Source organism: Ornithodoros turicata, chromosome 5 (genome assembly GCF_037126465.1).
Source record: "Ornithodoros turicata isolate Travis chromosome 5, ASM3712646v1, whole genome shotgun sequence".
Lineage (NCBI taxonomy): Eukaryota > Metazoa > Arthropoda > Arachnida > Ixodida > Argasidae > Ornithodoros > Ornithodoros turicata.
In genome coordinates, this window is record NC_088205.1 from 22,736,114 (window position 1) to 22,756,972 (window position 20,859).

At 45.1% G+C, this 20,859-nt stretch overlaps 1 protein-coding gene across 1 annotated transcript in view; it reads right to left on the reverse strand.

Moving 5' to 3' along the window:
• The window catches only part of LOC135394224 (uncharacterized), a 247,129-nt gene extending 227,458 nt beyond the window's left edge, over positions 1-19,671 (reverse strand). Inside the window, exon 1 of the mRNA XM_064624844.1 lies at positions 19,635-19,671. The gene's annotated coding sequence lies outside the window, so the exon portion shown is untranslated. The remainder of the gene's footprint in view (positions 1-19,634) is intronic.
• Between the last annotated feature and the right edge of the window lie 1,188 nt (positions 19,672-20,859).

Sequence of the window (20,859 nt, forward strand, 5' to 3'; positions counted from 1 at the left end):
ACGGCGGCACGTGTAAGTTCACCACAGTGACGACGGTGTCACCCAAGCGAATTTTACACCGGATACAGTATAAACAAGCCACTTTCGGCGTTGGAAGGGCGACTGCATTGAAATCACGCCGAACAAGCAGAACCATGCTTGAGATATCTGTATCCTCTTGCGTGACCATACCGCTCAGTCTGAAGTCTTTCTTAACATAAGCTTCGCTAATAGCCAACATGGGAATTCGATGCCGAAGCAGAAATTCTTTCAGATCTGGCAGCTTGTTGCGCAGACTGCGCGCATTCCACAGCATCATGACAGCATTGCTATATATTTGCTCCATGGCCGAGGAAAAGGCTGTCAATATCTAGAAGAGCTTTGACTTCGGTAAGGGAGGCAGTCCTGGCTGAAAGCCATCCTATTTTTGCTCTCATAGCTTTTACAGCGTCAGCTGTATAGTGCAGACTTTCACGAGATCGCGTCGGCGTCGTCGGCATCCGCATGTCCACACAAAACTCTTATCGCATGTGCGCTCCGCGCTGGGAGTAAGCAGGACAATCCCGCCAGTTTACAACCGCTAGCGATGGAAAGTGAGATCAAAACCAATGTACCTCAGTTTTACAGCGTCAGCTGTATAGCAGACTTTCCCGAGATGGCGTCGTCGGCGGCGGCGACATGTGAGTGATAAGGAGGAAAACCGCACCGATTTACATCCGCTATCTTTGGTATAACCGACATTTTAGTATATAGCCGAAAGCGTACACGATAAGAGGCCGAAAAAGCGAGAACCCATTTACGCTCTTTAAAACCCTGTGTGCGGGGCTCCTGCCATCACTAGGATGGGTCGCCCCAAGACTGTGAAAACATCCGAACAAGTGGCCGCTGCGCAGGCCAAGCGCCGACAGAGAGCTAAGGAGCGCAAACGCCTTGCACGGCAGAAGTCAGAGGTTCGCGCAAACCAGGCTGGTGCTACCCATGCCCATCGACAAGATCCCGCCGCCGCCGCCGTTGCGCTGGACGTTACGCTGAGCACCGACATCCGCCAACCCACAACTAGACATGGCTCATGGATAAACTTGGTGTTCCCGAACAGCGCCCCCTCGTTCAGGACACCTCTCACCTCGCCAACCATTTCAGCGACCACAAATCAATACTCATCACGCTTAAATTTGTCTACACACTTTCATCCGGCCTCGTTTCACCGCACGCACAGCTGAGGCTGAATTTCGCGTTACACGGGTCGTAACCATCCTATAATTTTTTAAACAATAAATCTGCTGCGTATACCCCTTATACTAAATAATGTATGTGCATCACGGCAATCAATTTTAGACACATGTCTTTGAGAGGCACTTTGAAAAAAAAAAAAAACTTTGCCTTTTTCATTTTTTTTTGTCCGTGTCAGTTTATTTTTATTTGTTGTTATTATTTGATTTTTTTTAAGGAGTAGCGAGTCGGCCTACGCCTGACTAACCTTTCCTCGCTTTCTTTTTTGAATAAATATATCCCCCTTCCCTTTGCACGCCACGGTCCTCCTCTTCTCTATCGGGGCACGATGTCAGGTAGTTGTGAATGATATTGTCGTTGCAGAGTGCGATAGTTTAGAGACCGCAAATCGGAAGCATGAGTTTTGTTAGGTATAGAGGATCTCATGTTCACTCATAAGTACACGGTCAAGTCATAGGTTGAACGTTGGAAAACCATCGACTTCTCCTCTTCATTCGTTCCTTTACCTTCGAAATTTATATCGCTCTGTTTTAGATTCCATAAACAGTATGCTTTATGGTGATTGTCGCACCACTCGAAAGAGTTTCCATAAGCAGCGCCTTCTTCAACATTACAGTTGCTGTTTCAATTAAAACGTGTTAAGAAAGAAGAAGAAAGAACAACTGTTGTAGGTGGTGGTGTTGGCGAAAGTGCTTGCCGTTGTCGGCCGGCCTCACGGATGTGGGCAACGTCTGATGCCCTGGTGAATGTGCGTCCTGGGCCGACTTCTAAGGGAGCTGTGCCGACATATGTCTGAAAGCGTCTGAGGAAAACCCAGGAAAAACCCAGACAGCAAAGCCGGCACCGGGATTCGAACCCTGGATACCTCTCAGTCTCGACAACTGTTATAGTATTATGTCCTGGTTCACAAAATACGAATGGCTGCATCCTTTCTCGAAAAGGTTAGTCCTATAGACCTTGTCGCGTTACTCTCAAACCGCTAGTCTCTGTGCGCTCCTTAGCCTCGTTCCCAGCGGCGACACAACAGGGGTGGACTGTCAAAATCGCGTTCTTCCCATTGGAATGAACACTGGTGGCCGCCGTCTTTATTGAGTATTACAGACGATAACGTAACATTCCATATAACTCGTCATCCGGTAAACATCTCAGTAGCGTATCATTGTTGGAAAGATCAAGGAAAAAGAAGATTGCTTGCTTCCGCGTGCGTCACGTCAGGAGTGCTGGCCGATGCTATATCTGTAGCCTGCCATAATATATGTTCAACACCGGTTCCCGAGCGGGAGAAAATGAACCGCTACGAAATCAAACACGAACGGACACGAAAATGGACGAAAACACACACGAGAAAACGAAGGAACTTGGCAAACGGCAGTCCAAACTTGCACAGTTCCTGTGACTACCACGGGGAGGCAGCACTAATGGCGGCGCCCATTCCTTGAATCGCGTCCATTGCTTGCAACTCCTTCACACAGCACCGCTCCTGCACCAAATGTCCTGTCCGCGTGCAAAGTTATCGCGCGTTGGAAACGGGTAACGAAGGAACAGGCTATGTGCCTGACCTAACATTATGGACAATTAGGCAGTGCGAAAATGTGATGCCTCTGTCTTTTTTATTAATGACTACGAGCCCGAAGGACTCGTCGGGACACCAGACGCCTGCAGCAAGGTCCTTCTTCGTGTCTTTTCACTTTCACGACCACAGCATCAGCAACCACACCCGTGAGACGGTTTAACATTGCCGTATCTAGTCTTGGTTTCAGTTCAATAGGCTCAGAGCGGAATGCAGCTGGGACACAACAACATGGACGCTCGCCAAGCGCACCGCAAACGACGGACCGGTGGACCTTGAAGACCGCTATGTGCGTTGCACAACGGGAAGAGGGGGAAAAAGATGGTTCTTTAGACTCATGCACTTTAATGCGGACTTTCATTTCCTGGCGATGTCTCCAGATTAATTATATCGTCTTAGAACGAAGCACTGGACGGTCGCCTTGAGAAGACTCAACAAGAGAAAGTGGTCGGTCATCAGTGGTCATTAGTTTCCTTGTGTGATGGTGCCTATAAAATTTCTTTACAGCCATTGCTTTCTTTATTATGTGAAAATATTCATTGACGTCGATCAAACCGGCTTTTTTTTTTTACTGCCAATAACGTTTACAGCTCACTTTGCAGCAGTGGACTAGTAGGTATAGGGCATCCATGACACCGTAAACTTGGCATAAAGATGGGATTTGGATGTGTTGAAGAATTCTCCTAAAATATGATGACGATGCTGATAAGAGGACGCTAGACGTGACAGGGCCTGAACTGACTTCCCCAGTGCCCCTGCTTCATAGTGTCTACCAAAACACACTAAGGTGAGAAAAGGTGCTGAGGTTTAACGTTAAGAGTGTTAGAAGACTTGCCGAATGTCCGCATGCACCAGGAGAATGTAAAGTGACGAGATATTGGCCAGTCAGGCTATTATGGGAAGTTTCATTTCTTGTAGCACAGCTGCTTGGCCAAAATGACTGAGCCAATCCAGACTTTTACGATGTCGAAAAGTTCAGCGTCCAGGCGCACTGAGGTCGCCTCCGCGACACTGCGACTGAGAACAGAAGAGAAATATGCGCAGTAATTCCTATGAACGTCACACTCACTGCAGTTAGAGGAAGCACATTTCCGATTTTATACCAGAGTCTATACTGGACGTTCAGCCACTGTCCACGTAGGAGGGATGCAGTTTGCCGTGATTGGTATAGTGGAACGTGGTCTGTGTTCAGTTGTTTCTTAAGGATCTACTTTTGCTAATGAAGCTCATCATCATCATCATCATCATCATCTCTGTTCTTCTCTGGTCACCATCTCATCTCCCTCTGGTTTTCTCATCATCTGTTTGTACTTTCTGTGTGTGAACGTACTGGGGTAGCCAGTGCGACTTCGTCGCAACTCACATCCCCATTTTTTCTTTAGCACATCACATCACAATGAAGCCCATCTGAAATTAGATAGTGCAATAGAGACCGCTAAGAAAAAATATCCGTCACTCATCCTGTGGCCATGACGATAGGGCGATATCCATATGTATTTTTTCAACATAAGCGGTACGGTGAAAATCGATGGTGTTGCCCATTAGATTGAGACGAACATAAATAAATCTTCGTTGGAAGACGAACATAAATAAATCCAGTGGATTTAAAACAGCATTTCGGCAAACCAACACGATGAAAGTCACGAAGGACCAGGGTTGTTTGGATTTAATCCACATAAATTTTATCCGGTGAAATTTCTGGATTTTATCCACACACTTTTATCCCGATTTTTTAAAGATTTTCTCCAGATGTGATGTGAAAGACAATCTGAATTCAACGTCACACGGAAAACTCTCTGTTTATTTTCTTGTAGTGTTGGTTGTTTGCAAACCCAGGTACGCGCAACATTATATTTTAACTTTTTAAGTTAATTTTTTAACTTATAACTTTTCAGATTTAACTTATTCCCGCCTTCTTCTTCTTCTGCCCATTCAGGGAGAGACTTTCCTCCGCTTCCTGGAGAAACTGTAACTGAAGTGCGCCGAAACACGACAGCTAATCCAGTCGTGTAGGATCCACACCATTCAACCACGCGTGCGTGCGTGGAACTCCACTTTTCGGAAAACAATAGAAACTCATACAATGTTGCTGGGACAGGCAGTTTCGTAAGCAGAAGCTATGAGAGGTCACCCTAAATCAAGAATAGCAAAGCACATTTGTCTTTACTCTGCGTGACATTTCTACCCTTGTATATATTCTCCAAAAATATCCAGGTTTTATAAAAAAAAGCCCACTGGAGAGGATCTTTTTAAAAACATCCGGATTTTTTTCAACCCTGCGAAGGACACAGACTTCTGGCGTATAGAAGCTGCTTGAACGACTTGAAACTGCTAGGATTATAGGCTCTCAAAACAGGTGCATGGTTGTGATGGTAAGGGTGTGAACGGAATGTTACCGTTGTCTTTCCAGATTCGCCCGAAACCAGAGGTGCATGCATTTTTGAACTAATAACTAACTTCTAACCAAAGTCCCTCTCTCTCCTTAAGTCACAAGCGAAACTGTGTCGTCCATCGCAGTGGTTCGACATCGCGTGTTATGCGGTCAAATTCAATGTTTTAGTATAACGACAACCTCCGATTGCGCCATTTTCGATCTTTGAAACCTGTTGAAAATCGATAACTACAAAACTTATTGGCGTCGTACACAGTATTAAACTGGGATTTTCCTGCATATATGAGACAAATTTCCAGAACGGAGACGACACCCTGCTGGGCTACAATCCAAACCCCTTCCCACACTGAAGGACATCGTCCCAATTGGCATTCTGCAGATGACCACCAGCGCTTCCATCACCGATGCAAGTGGTCAGAGACGTGGAATAACGCGTCCTTTCCTTTTCGGGCTCCTCGGACCAAGGCCGTCATGTTTCCCCTTTCCTTGGGCTGTGATCCAGTTGCTGTCGCTTATAACACAGCCAGAGGCACCGTCATCAATGCGTGCTCTAACGGTCTTCTAATACACCTCTGTTGTGGCGACGAGGCCTTTCAAGGCCGTCTCTTATCGCCGAGGTAGTATTTTTATCCGCTGTCGGAGCAGCTTCACGAGCACCACGTTTTCTTTCCCTCTCTCTCTCTCTCTCTCTCTCTCTCTTTTCGTTTTTATTCCGTGTTAGAGCAACGAAGCAACTGTGGCTATGAACGGCGAACAGATGGGGAGAGACAGCAGCAAGCAGTGGGGGGACAGGAGTGGGGGTTAGCATGCGTCCTGGGCCGACTTCAGGGGAAACTGTGCCGACAACCGGCTGGAAATTCTGCCGAAAACTCAGGGAAACCCCAGACAGCAGAGCCGGTGGTTAGATTCGAACCCACCACCTCTCAGCACCACCTTTGAGGAGAGTAACCACCAACGTGCGCGTGCTTTTATCCACACGAGCACGATAAACAGGTTTGGTTATCAGGACATTTCTCAAAGATAGAGAAATGTGTATGTTACATTGTTACCGCTTCTTGTGAGATATGTTGACCATACGGAGCGCTTTGCTGTCTCTTGTATTTGAATCTTTCAGATGACAATGAACAAGCATAACAGAGCCAGAGTGCCGGTTATTTTTTGCTTCTTTCCATCATCATCATCATCCGGTTATGCGACACACTAGGAACAAAGTAACTTGTAATTGCAAGTAGTTCTTTTATGCAGTAGCTAGCTACAGTAACGAGTTACGTTTGTAGAAAGTAAGTTGGTCGGGTTCAAGTTTAGTTCCGCAGCGAAAAAAAAATGGCGGTTCCAACCGACTGAAACCGGAACGGAACGGAAAACCGAAAACCGCTTGGAACCCAAATTTTTTTAAGAACCGTAACCGGAACGTAGCCGCAATTCACCATCGGCAATTAACCGAAACCGTAACCTGAACCGAAAAATGTGATTTCAGTTCATATGAATCGGTTCAAGCTTGAACGCGAACAACTTTCGATGCGATATTTGTATCGCTTTACAACTCTGGTTAGTGGTGTAGTACGTGCTTCTGTTAAAATCGATCTCTTCGTCATGTATTTTTCATTCAGAACTTGTTTAGACAACATACCATCTTATGCGCTTGAACCTATAATTGGATCTGGATGACATGTATTGCGTATGTCCCTTATTAGTTATGAAATGTATTATTGTGATCATATAAGATACGAAGCGTTGCAAGTTGTTTGTTTCCACATCTCTTTGTTTAACCGCTGAATGTACGCAGTTTTTCTTGCCTCGGAGCTTGCTACAGCACGAGCGAAATGTATGTGCACGAGATAGTATAGAGACCACAACGAATTATTTTACGGGGAATGTCGCAAACGGCCAATGTGCGTCGAAGAAAGAGTTCACTCTGTGTTCGACCTGGCAGATGGCACTGCACCACCCTTTCAGAGCGCAACAGACAAATATGTTAATTTTTACCCGTTTGCACTTTGTAGCTCATTTTGCGACATCCACGCAGTCTGCAGATACCATCCTAGAGAAAACCGAAAAAACTACCGGTTCAACTGTTTGATTACCGGTAACCACAAATACTAAAACGGCGAGTCCCCTAACCGTAACCGCTTTCGAGTCATGACATTGAACCGTAACCGTAACCGAACCGATATTCGTTTCGGTTTCCAACCAGTTCCAACCAGTTCATCGCAGCTAAATTTTGAGCCAGTTGACATCGGCTGGAAGCAAGGTGATTTTGGCGGTGAACACAAAAGTTGAATCTTCTATTATATAGGAGTAATTTAACAATGTAATGGAATAAAGCCAATTACAATTAAAAAAAAAAAACAGGTTCACGAGATTTTAAACAATATTGTGCAGTAGAGAAGTATCAGTGTCGTTGTAGAGAAAGACAATATATCAGTGTGACGATTTCACGACTTATAGTAGATCGTTTTAGGGAACCGTTTTCATCCGAACGGTTCGTGAACGGTATCGCGGAGGCCGAATGAGAAGAGGGAATGGCTCAGAATGGGGTACTCTGGTTGGGCAGCTGCAAAACGTATGTAAGGTAATAGAAGGTACATTGCTGACGCTTGCGAAAGGCAGGCCATCGGGAGTAAACATCACGACTTATCTACGATGTTTCAATGCATTATTGATGCTTTCACTATTTACAAAGAGCTCCGCAGGATAACACAATGCGTGTCCCTGAAGCAGTGTGCATGAACGAACCGAGGAAACAGTTCTGGGCGATTTGACTTGTCGCAGTACTGATGGTATTGCCTCAGTATATACACATTCCGAGTGTGCGTAGAGTGCATGTATAGAGTGAGGCAATACATTTCGATTAACGAGAATATCTTCGTGGCTGTATGACAGTCACGTTGCAACTGGCATTCAGACGCACGGAATGCTTTGTAAACCTTGCTTCGCTCATGTGGAATTTCGTCCCGTATAAATGTATGTCAATTGGGTAATAAAAGGACAATGCATGTATACCGCGTGCAACGTCTTTCTGCTGTGCTTGCTTCTCCTATAACCTAATTGCTTCTTTTGTATAGGAATATCCGAAGCGCACAATTATGAATAGAGGTCCACAAACTTGTTTGCTGCGATTACTTTTCTTCGTTCGATTCGTATGTTTAAATGCCATGCCACCAATAGGTGCTCGTAGATTGAGACATAACCTGCGTATAGTGTGTGCGTTACAGCTTTTTTTTTCATTTTTGTGGCCTCCTTTTTTATTCTTTTAAAATATTGAGCAGTTTGAAATGCACGCGCTCAGAAACACGCATGTTCTACGCGTTCTTTTCACTAGGTTTCTTGTTTGCTTAATTCTCCTTCTATACTTCTCGCATGATAAGGCATATAACACACATTTATGTAGCTCTACATTTCCGCAATCGAATGGAACAGCAATGGAACAGCAATCGAAGCGCGCAGAATTGCGAGGGGGGGGGGGGAGCTGCCACCCCCTATACTGTCTCCCCAAAACACAGCACTGACACTAAACCAGCAAGCTCGTCAAATTCAGAATGGAGCAGGAGGAACACTCGCATATCACCGCATCCCAAATATCAAACGAAGCGAGTAATATCCTCGACCCTGTCTGGACAGTAACTCACGTTTTTTCGCAACAAAATTATGGACCATGCAGGGACGTATTGCCAACATTTATGAACCTCTGTCTACAGGGTCAGCGGAGGTTTATATTGGCATGAAAGTGTGGTCCTATTCTTAGCAGCCCTTACAGTGCAATCAGGCATGAGCTGTATCCTTCTTCTTTTTCTCCGTTGCGGTGGAATGTCTGTGTCTGAAGACAGACACAGATGAACGGGTACACATCAACTTGTCGTTCCCTATCGCAGCTCGCTGTCAGCGCAAGCGTCTACGTGCAGTCTGTACGCGCCGTCAGCGACGCCTCCCGAACTTCACCCATTGTCATTTCGTTCGCTTCTCAGAGCCGGAGCGAAAGCTGAAAGTGTGAAAGGATATCATTTTGAGGTGCAGAGATGGAACCGTTTATTCGTCAAATGTGGGGCGCGTCACTGTAAATCCGTATGGGCGGTGAGCCTAAAAATAACTCGTTTGGGTCGGCATGTGATCGTGGCGTTCTGCTGAATAATGGTCATCTTTGGATCGTACAGGTGCTCGAAGATATTATGGGTTAGAGATATGGTCTTCTTTTGGGTTTCAAACCCCGTCCTCCTGCAACTGATCTTTGCTATCGAACGTTGGTGCTACACTCAACGAAACGAATCAGGGGGCCTAATCGCTTCATCGTCGTTACGGGCGTTACAAGCTAACGAGTGGCGGGAAATTCAAAAAGGCGGGCGGGAAATTTAAAAAGGTGGGCACGTGATAAAACACGTGCACGGCGCTCTTCCCGCGATATGTGAAGGCCGTGGTACACGTCACGCGCAATGTGTCACGTACCCACCTTTTTGAATTTCCCGCCACTCGTTAGCTTGTAACGACGACGATGAAGCGATTAAGCCCCCAGGATATTGGGGAGTGATTACAGCTTCTAGTCCCCTAGATTGTAATTACTCACCATTTGAGTCTCCTGCCCCAGAAAATTTACTTCCAAACATCGAAAAAAGTCCCTAAGCTTCGCGTACACTTCCATGAGTTTATTCCGGAAGGGAATAATGATAATGGTTGCGGAATGCAGTTCCCAAAAAGACTACAAATTTTTATTATTCCCTCCAAGCTGACAGCAGGAAAAACCATATTCTGGCGACTCAAGAAGGACCTCAAGAGTTCCAGTCGGGGAGCGATCTATTACAGCCACAGGGTTATTACTGTACAGGGAGCGACTTATGAATCATTACAGTTGCGCTACTCATAAAGTACCACACAGTTCCAGCCATTGCCTAACCTCGACTGTCATTGTATCACTGTAAAGTTCCCATTTACCTCATAGTTACTTCATAATGAGTGAGAACAGCGTTGAGGAAACAACCGTTGTAGTTAATAACTATCACAAAAACAAAGGATTAATTCTGCTTGTTTGATTTTGGATCTACACACGTGAGCACTGAAGGACTTCGAAAATTAGATGGCTGGGACGCAACATAAATTTAATTACTACCATGACAATATTTTTAGGCAGTTATAAGAGGACGTTGACCCGCTTATAGACTCGTTAATAATACATACGGAATCAAACACACAACAACAGCTACTACTACATGAATGACGATAGAATGAGGTGTCACAATGTCATATGTACTCCTGAATACGCATAAAGGGTATATAAAAATAACAGCTATACAAGTGTAACAATCGGTCAAGTGAAATTAGCGGTTGATGCTTCATTGAGTGTCCAGTAAGTTATGCGCACTGGTGGCTTATTGAATTTCATGAATGATGTTTGAAAGGATGATCCTTCCAAAGACGTTGTTCGGGAGATTGATCATGGAGCTCTGTTTGTGATCGACACGACGGAATATTTTTCTTCACGCATCCATCCAAATATCTATCCACGATGGAATAATGACGGAGGAGCGCTGATGCAACTGTCATGAAGTGCGGGTGAGTGATGCAGTTTGTGAAATATTGGCAGCCGGTATATCGTGCGGTGCATAAAGGCTGACAAGTTGAGCTGGCTGTTTGAGTGTATTGGCACTATTATACAGAGTGCCTTTTTTTTTAAAGCCGTTATAGGTTTCCCGTATAAAAACTTATGCGAGCAGCACAGATGCTGTTTTTGCATGCCGATTATACGACCAGGGACGTTGTGTCAACGAGAGTATGTAAGTACTAAACGACTGATTGCCTAAAAGCTGTTCGTTAAACTTTTAGTTAGAGGCTTTCGGAAAAATATGAGGTGGCAGGATTGAACCAATCACCATTTAAAGACAACCCTTTTTTCATTCTCTTTCTCTCCTTTTTTCCTCTTCTTTGCATTAAACATATTCCCCCACAACACTTTTCTTCTTCTTCGTCTTCTTCTTCTTTTAGAAGTCCTCAAACGAACAAATTCTCATAATATCCGTCGCCAAATTCTGCTATGACAACGAACCGAAACAAGCGCATCTGAAGCACTGGGTGGGAGAACAACGGCCATTTCACGTCAGAGGGCCAGGCGCTTTGGAGCAGTATGGAAGTTATGATTGCAGAAGGCGCTGATCCGCTGGGCAGATCAGTGCCGTGTATGCCAAAGGGAGCCTGGCCATTAATGGGACCTGCCTATACCTGAGGCTCCACCCACTTTTTGAGGTATCTAGCCAATCACAGGTCGAAATACAGTTGTCTACTATTACATCCATCCAGTACTTATACCTCACCCTTATTTACTGGGTGCCACCATTTTGGAGAAACTCGATTGATTTGGATTGAAATGGATATCACTGGTGACAGGCCAAAACGACGGATTTTGCGCCCACTTTTATCAACGCCATCTGCATGGAGAGAGGCATGTTGGGAAGGCTCAGAATTGCAGAAATGGTTGCTGGCAGAAATGATTGGCCAGGAGAGCGGTACAACCGCTTCTTCGTAGCAGACGACTGCCGGTATGAAGTTTTAAATCACGTAATCTAAGTAGATCGAATCAAAAATGAGCAAAGATGTATGTATCAATAAAATGCAATTGTATAATGCAAAGCTTACGTATAAGGGTCGTCCTTCTTGCTATTTTCTTGGTATCACGGTCTTAACTAGGCCTAATGTTACGACGAAACATCCCATTTTCGCGTAAATAACGATGGCGGAGCGAAATTTGAAGCTGATTTTGCAGATGCGTACATGAGGATATACAGGGTGTTACCCTATAAAAGTCTACCCGTGCCGCCATGCCGTACTCGCCAATTACTCAATGCAGGTTGCACATTGTGCGGTCTTCATATAAAGCTCATAAGGACATTTAATCTTAATAAATTTCGAAGTGATTGAGCGCCGCAGCACGAAGTTATAACTGAAAACGTGCAATTCCCGTAGTCAAAACAATCAAGATGGCGGCGTTGAGAAGGGCAGTTGACATGCGGCTCCCCAGACGGCGACGGGTCGCATATCCCGCCAGCCGGATGGAACTGCAGTTTTCATTTCGCTTTCCTGTAACTGTCGTATTTTGCTCAGAAGTAAGCAACGTGAGGAACGAAAATGCCGACGTACTCAGCAGACGACAACCAAAGGGATGTCGACACGAAGTGTCGGACATGTGGGACATGAAGGGATGTCGTCTGCTTACTGAAAGGCAGTGAAATAACATAACGCGGGGACGTCTCTGCCTGGATGGACGGATGGATGGATTGCCAGAGCGACACGTCGCCGTCTGGGGAACTGTGTCACAACTGCGATTCGCAACACCGCCATCTTGGCTGTTTTGACTATGGGAACCTCACGTTTTGCGCTATAACTTTGCGTTACGGTGCTCAATCACTTCGATATTTACCATGATGGAATGTCCTTATGAGTTTTATACGTAGGCAACACATCGTACCACCTGCATTGAGTAATTGGCGAGCACGGCATGCCGGCGCGGGTAGACTTTTATAGGGTAACACCCTGTATGTATACTCAGAGTATGAAATTATAGTAGTCTGTGAAAATTTTTTGTCACGAAATCTCCGCTTCGCCGTTCCAAGCACCATCCTCCATCTTGGAGAAATTTTGGTGTCATGGCAGCGCCCATGGAAAACGGTAACCAATGAAATGCGCCGAAGTTTGATTGGCAGGTCGAGCCTCTTTTTTAGGCTCCTCCTAATGGCCAGACTCCCTTTGGCATACACGGCACTGGGGCAGATAGACTGCTTTGAGGCCCAGACCTCCCCACTCTCCAAAGCCAAAATAAAGTTGTTGTTGTTTGAGGCCCAGATAGGCCCCGAAAGGATGTCGTTGCTGTATGTATATATAGAAAACTTTAGCGACGGATACATCAAACAACGTGCGCGTTTCGAGATTTAAATAGGGTTGTCTTTAAACAGTGACTGCATCGAAATCTGCCAACTTACATTTCTACGAAAAGCTCTAATTTAAAAGTTAATTAGCCATCTAGTAGTTGCATACACTCTTCGAAAGAATGTCCGGCTCACCGTATAATGGGTCTGCAAAAACCAGGCTCTGTGCTGCTCTATCTTTTTTATTAAAAATATGTAACGAATAAAAAAAAGCGCCCTAAATGAGTGTTCATTAAATATAAAGCGTGCAGCGCTTTTTTCTAAACGTAAGTGCTGATCGAGATGTGGTTATAATGTGGTTAGAGACGCGGTGACGACACGGAGACAAAAGTGAAGTCCTGATACAGCGCAGGCATATTGAAGTTTGGAGAGGATGAACGAGATAGGTGAAGCGTTTAAGTTATCGAAGAACGCATGCCAATTTTGTATATCTTTATGGATAATATAAACTTTTAGAAGGTTAATATAATTGCTTCTCTCCGCTACCATTACCAAAGGACAGAACACTTCCACGTACAAGACCGTTAAAATAATGTAGCTGGGACACACTGTACGTTCTGTGTAACCTGGGCACAAGTAGGAAATCTTGTCTTCAAGATTTCGATCCGAATCAAGCATTGATACAATGTTTACTTCTGCAGAAGGATTGGCAACCTATACAGTAATGCCATTTTCAACTGTACAAGGGCACTTATCATTTATAAGATGATGAAATTACTTCCTCATACTCGAAAAAAGATTTCGCTTTTCCAGGGGAAGGTTCACCCTCCGACATCCATTTCATTTACTTCCGCGACATTTGTGACAAGTGAACGAAGAAGTGGGGTCCTGTAGTCGATCTCGGTAATTTCCGGTATGATCATGCAGTGCTACCATTCGTAAAATTCTTTTTCCTACGCAATTTCTGGGTAGAACGTATGTTTAGTATAATATTACTGCAGGGCTGTTAAGCAACTCAGTAAAGGCATCTGACCCGCATCCAGATACTTTTTGTGTATAGCGAGGGAGATGTTAGTTGCATATCTTTGTGCACGTAGTGTTACTTTTTCAATAACTTGCATCCCCCTTAGGGGTATTTTTAGACACTCGAAAAAAAAAAACGCAGAAAAGGAAACGACAATCACCAACAATCTACATCAGTAGGTGGTGCAGATGCATATTCGACGGAGTTCTGAAACGGATGCGGTGCAATCTGCGCACCCCGTTTCCTTCCTCCATGTTCTCAGTGGTAAGAACGTCGCGCCATCTCTCCATCGACGGCGAACCTTCCAAACCAATGTCTCCCCCACTGACTAGAAGGTGGCGTTTCAGAGCAAACATTTTCCGCGGCAATTCCATGGGCAATTCGAATATTATATCAAAATCGTTTTGTATCTGTTTCAGAATTGAAGACGCTTGCCTCATTAGACCTTGCAAGGACGAAACGACACAGCGAACGCGTAGATAAACTTCTTGTTCTGCTTGTGGAAGGCGAGCCCTGTCCAACTCCATTCTTTTTTTATGTCCACAGCAGGGGCGGATCCAGATCCAGTATGGGTGGGGGGTGGGGTGGGGGTCGGAGCGCGTAGTGGGGGAGGAAGAGAGGGAAATGCCATGTATATGTAAAAACTAACCCCCCCCCCCCCCCCCCCCCCCCGTTGGATCTGCCACCGGTCCCCAGGTACCTATTTCTTTTCTTTTTTAACCCCGGCATCGCAATCATTTCCTTATCTCTGCTCTTTAATTTTAGGCTATCCTGCCCATTATTCAAACATGAGACAGTTAACCTTGATCTCAGGGAGTTGTAATCAGGTGTCTTCATGAAATTCGACCATGTCTGGGAATTGACAGGATATATTTGGGGTCTGACTTTTTCCGGCGTTAAACCCGATTCCCGCCCGATTGTTCCCTCCACTCCAGAATCAGTTTCCGACCAGTTCGGGCTAAACCCGATTTCTCCCAGAATTCTACTCATGTTTTATCTTGTATCATGTATCACGACCACGATTTAGTAGCAATCTGTGCGCACGTTTGATGAAAATATTATCTGAGTGCTACGGTAAACTGCAATCAGGGCCGGCGATAGGGGGGGGGGGGGGGGGAGTAAGGCGACCGCCTTAGGCCCTGTGCTTTTTTTTAATTTATTTATTTACTGACACATTGCTCGTACACTGATGAAATATGGGACTACTAGGCTGCAGCCCGTTATGTAGTCCCGTGTGGGCAAACAACATGGAAACTGCGTTACATGTCTTGTGGGTCAGCCTATCAGCACATGTGTATTAAAGTGAAACCACAGGTATGTAACAGATGTACGACAAATTAACAGCATCAGCAATAGTTATCTCAACTACAACGCTAACACCTAAAGTAAAATGACTAGCACTAGTAATACTAAATGACATATGCATCACTAACGACAACAATATCAAATACAGTAAAACAATGACAAAGATAGCGGTGTATCAATGCCCAGTTAAATGTGCTCGTAGTCGCTGCCTAAATAAGAAAAAGTTATTTCATTGCCGAAGCTCTTTTGGTAATTCATTCCATGCTTTTGGTCCGCAAAACTAAATCTATATATACCAAAATTAGTTCTTGGGAAGGGCATTCTAAGGTGCATGTATGTTCTGCGCAACGAATAAGTTGTGCTGTAATATGTAAGAAAAACAGAGCTAAGTACACAAGTGGAGTACACTAAACTGTGTACTAGTAAAATTAATTTATATTTGATAAGTGTCAAGAGATCCATAAACGAAAATAAGGAGAAGGCGTGTATGATCGAGTTTCAGGGACCCTTGGCAGTATGATTCTCAGTGCACGCTTCTGAACTATTAGCAAAGGCTGCAAAGGCTTGCATAGGCTCCGCGCACGAATATCAAGTATGCACTTAATCGTGTAAAACAGGCCCCGTGATGTGCCTTTGCCTCAGGCCCCGCACACCTCTAGCTCAGGCCCTGACTGCAGTATGCGTGTTACAATGCTTGGTGCAAAGTGTTACAAGATGTCGTGTTTGCAACTATCAATCGCGAAGAATGCATGTTTGACCAGTATGCGCGCCCCTAGCGATACACGGGCGGCTTGCTGGACAGAAACAAAAAAGTATCCCGATAACGCACGATTGTACCAATAGCATCTGATTTCACCAGTTTCACAGTTCCAGATTTCAAAATAGCATTGCCATAATTGCCATAGAGAGTGGCAGCACAGATTGCCATGTCTCCTCCACTGCCTGAAAACTTTAATGTCAAGCTTTATGCACAGTGGAACTGTGCGAAAAGCAGTACTCTTGTTGCAGCGATAAAAGTTTTCAAGAGATTTACAGAAATTTATTGAAACTACGTACGAGGATCTACAGGGTGATTCACGAACCATGTCATTTGGGGTTTATAAGAAAACGGTAGAACGAAAAAATATGCGGTCAACGGCTCCCGTGCGGCAATTTTGTTTGTGCAGGCACAGTGATCTCGGCATACCTGCGCACTCAATACAACAGCGTTAGTGTTAATACGTTCGTCAAGCTTAGCACTTTGGCGAAGTGTCGGCGTGCATACCTGTCTTGAAGAAGGAGGTCTTCCTGCATTGTACCGATAATAGCGTCCCAGTCATCTTCATCGTCGGCAAAAAGCGTACGAGACGCTCTGCCGAGGAGGTGTAGCAGACGTCATGTTTACTCGGTTGGAGGGAGATGGCGTTCCCAAAGCTACTCGACCCGGCAGCTACGTCATGGTCACGTGATCTACTCAACCCGCGAGTAAGTTTCGGAACGCACCCTAAGTTTGCCATCTTCAAAAGATACTTTGGTCGAATTTCAATTGCAGTAAATTGAAATTTCTCTAATTGAACTCTCAAATTTGCCTAATGCTATTCAATATAACTTTTTTTTACACAATCAGGAAGTCCGTGGCGAACTTAGACGGATACACTGGAAGCCGAGATCTCTAATGCTACAGCGAGTGCAGAATATATATATATATATATATACATATTGTGAAAATCGGCTTCTTATGACGCGCTATTTCAACGGCGCACGAAATCAGCCGCAAAGATTCGATGAGAGGAGAACATGTCCCTGCCCTGTACCAATGGGAATCCATGTAGCCTGAGATTATTATCGCGATGTCTCTTCCTTTCCTTAACCTCTTGTTTTTTGCAGTGTTCTGTCTATCATCTGGACAGTTGCATGTCCTCCTCTCATCGCATCTTCTCATCGCATCTGAAATACGTGCGTCAGAAAAGCCGATTTCATTTCTTTGTTGTTGTTGTTGTTGTTTTTTTGTGCACCTGCTGTAGCATTAGAGATTTCGGCTTCCGGTGTATTCGACTAAATTCACCACTGGGACTGGGGCTACCTAGAGGCTAGTAGGCGGCGTTCTGTGATGTCACACGTGAGGTCTACGTGAGGTGAAGTTGCACGTGCCACAGGACAGGACTATAGATAATTTTGACTACGTTGCGTTCATTTGACATTCGGGAAATCTCCGACATACTGTGCTGGAAGCAGCGTTTACCTCCCCTTAAAGGGGGACTCCGTAACAAAATCACCACAACGGTTGTGGTATATCCGTAACCTTTGGGATGTCAGGAACATGTGTACGAAATATCTCGTTCCAAAATTGCGCAGATTTTATTCAAATGGATCTATTACGAAGCGGGGGCTTCGCCTCTGTGAAGCGAGAGGGCACTGAAAGCAACGCACTGCTGACATCATGCGACATGTTACAGACTGAGCTACCGTGGACTTCCTTTCTTTCGCTGAGTAGGAAGAGAAACAAGTTCACTATGATTTGAAAACTGTACTCATGTTTCTTATAAAAATGGAACACTCTGAATTTGCACTTCGCTCATGTAAATATTGATAGTTTAGTAACTCTCAATTTAAAAGTTAAACATATTTCCATAGGAAACAAAACATTTTGAAGTATCGCTTTTCGCATGCAGTTCGACGATCGCGTTTCGCTGTTGATTGGTTGTTACCTCTCGGGGGAAAAAAAAAATGATCATGGGAAATATGAAGCTGCATGGGAATATGAATATGGGAATATTATGAAGCTTATGAAATATCGGTTTTATTATACATGTACAGTGCTATAAAGTGGGCGTTTCTGAGGAGGAATTAGTGGTCCTTATTTGTCCGAAACCCGTATGACCGTGACAGTAACATAAACTGCTGACAGCGAAAACTGATTAATATGGACCATCCGCACAGCGCGCAACAATCCACGAAATTTCTTTTTCTGCTTTGTTGGTTTACTGAGCAGAACAGAGGCTCCCGTCTGGTTTTCGGAAGAGTTCCCCTGCTTTATCTAATCTTTTTTGTTTTTGTTTTTCATGCTAATGATCTGCAACTATTTCGAAAATGTAAATAGTGGGCAACTATAAATAGACGTATTTGATTAGATTGACAATACAACTGGGAGCAGAGACTTCTATGTTTTTGCAGCAAGTGGGTTTGGACTCCGTCCAGCTTACTATCGATAGCTCAAACTATCGATACGTTTGAGCAAAACTATCGATGGTCGAATAGTAGTCGTCTCAACCATCGATAGTACTATAGATAGTGTTTGGATGACTATCGCCCATCACTAGGAGAAACTACCGAGCCGGCGTTGTACCCTCTCATGCCAACTGCGGCCTTGTTTGATAGGTGGAGAGAGGACTGGGGAAAGGGAGGCTCCCGCTTATAAGAACGCGCACGCCGGTTCATCGCGGCTCGTACAAATACTGTCGTTCTGCACGCATGGGTAGAAAAATTCTACTTTTTTTTTCTTAGTGTACGCAACTCCGCATGCTGTAACATATCACTTGTAGAATCTGGTCCTCTGCTTTGAACCCTGGAGTTTTAGCATGCGTGGGAGCGAACATTTTTTCTGACGGCTGGCTATGAATATTCTATATAATAGCGTAAACACTGCTTGACTGTATCAGCCCGCACGCACGCTCTCCATTATCAATGGCTCAGCTTCCTGTTCAGAACCATTGTAGAGAAGACGTCACGTAATGACTTGCAATGCCGCGTGAAGATTCCTGTAGGGCATTCTATCACAACAGTGTCTTCTCCATTGATTCGCCACCGTTTCCGCAATCTGCAGGAAAGTGGCAATTGTTTTTATAGGCCCAACGGTTCCCCTTCTGTCTGCCAATGCCGCCTTCCAGTGAAAGCAGAATCGGGTCAGACATCTTCTCCGAGCTATGCAGCTGTGCATGCCTACGTGCATAGTGTAATTGTGTAAGCTATAAATAGGATACGATATTATCAAAGTTTGCTGAATTTGCAGTTAGTGAGAACTTTGAATACAAATTTGCAAAAGCTGCTCCTTCTTATACTCGGTGCAACAACAGAGTGTACTGCCTAACCGGCACCGGCGCCGCATCACTATGCTTTGTGTCGTATACGCAAGCGAAGGGTCGCTTGATGCAACATGTGTCACGTGACCATCTGTGCACGCTGCTGCACCGTGCTAGAGATCCGTTTACGTCGGGTAAGGTCAAGTCGGTTCCAGCGTGCACGCGCTGCCTTGCCCCGGAAATAAACACCGACTTTCAGAATCATAGTAGAGAAATCTCGGTGTTTACTTACAGTGGACTGCCGTCAATATCCAACTTGCACCCAGCTAAGCTCCTCGTCGACACCAAAAAGCCGTCCACGATGTAGAGATTATCCACTTCGTCCTCCGCTGCCGAGAACATGTCACTCATTAAAACCACACCTTCACAGCACAGAGCAACGACTTTACTTCCGGCGGGCACTTGTTCGAGCTTCCACGCAACACCAGACAGTCGAGTCCTTCGACGCAATCTTCGATGACTCTCGCAGGTCAAAAACAAGTACCCCACGGCGACCCGGAGACCTCTTGAATCCTACACATTTGCATCCGAAGCAGCATAACTGTAACCTTCAGCTGGTCACGCTCCGAACGAGCGGTCTCATCTGGGCATAGAGAGCCACGAATGTGCTTTCTTCGCAGATTTGATGTCAGAAACTTGCTCGCAAGTTACGTCGCCAGAAGGTGGAAGAAAACGAGTCTTCCCTTCGTGACTGAATGTGAAAGCTCCACAATGGACCCATTACACCATCAGGACGGGCTCCCGAGATGAGAGGAAAAACTGTACCACTGTGTCGCATTATCCTAAAAAAAGAGAGCCGGCGCCATTGTTACAAAGATGGTAATTAGCGCGATTAGCGCGTTTGGAGTTGCTTTATTTGGTTCAGAGGGTTCGTTCGGGTTGTTGGTGCACAATGTACGCCAGGCTCGTGGCAGCTGCGTGGGTCGCGAAGGTGAAAGGTGGTTACTGGTTATAAGAGGATGTATGCGGTGGCCAAAAGTGTTGAGGAGTGTGGCAAGTTGGGGACAATGAGAGCGCTGTTGGCGCAATCGTCTTGGGTAACTGCGATAGCGATACAGCGTGGTTGCGTCCCAGCTGTAATGCGTTATGTGCTTGTTGCAGCCGCATTCGTGGTAATTTCCTTCGGGCCTGTGAAGTTTTGAATATTTGTTGCAATGTAGTAGTTTTTGTAACAGGCGTGCGGCGATCTAGCACCTTTTTCCGGTAAGATTTTTCGTCCTGGGCCGATGACGAGAGTCCGAGTGACAGGACGAAATGAGGCCATTAGACTCGAGAAAGGACATTATGTTTGAATGTATTATATGTTCGAGAATTTTAGATGGCACACTTGCTAGTGATATTGGACGATAATTGCTAGCGTCGTGCTTGTCACCTTTCTTGTAGATAGAGATGACTTTACCAACCCGCCAGTCCTCCGGGACGACAGCAGGAGGTAACGACTGCCGGAAGATAGCAGT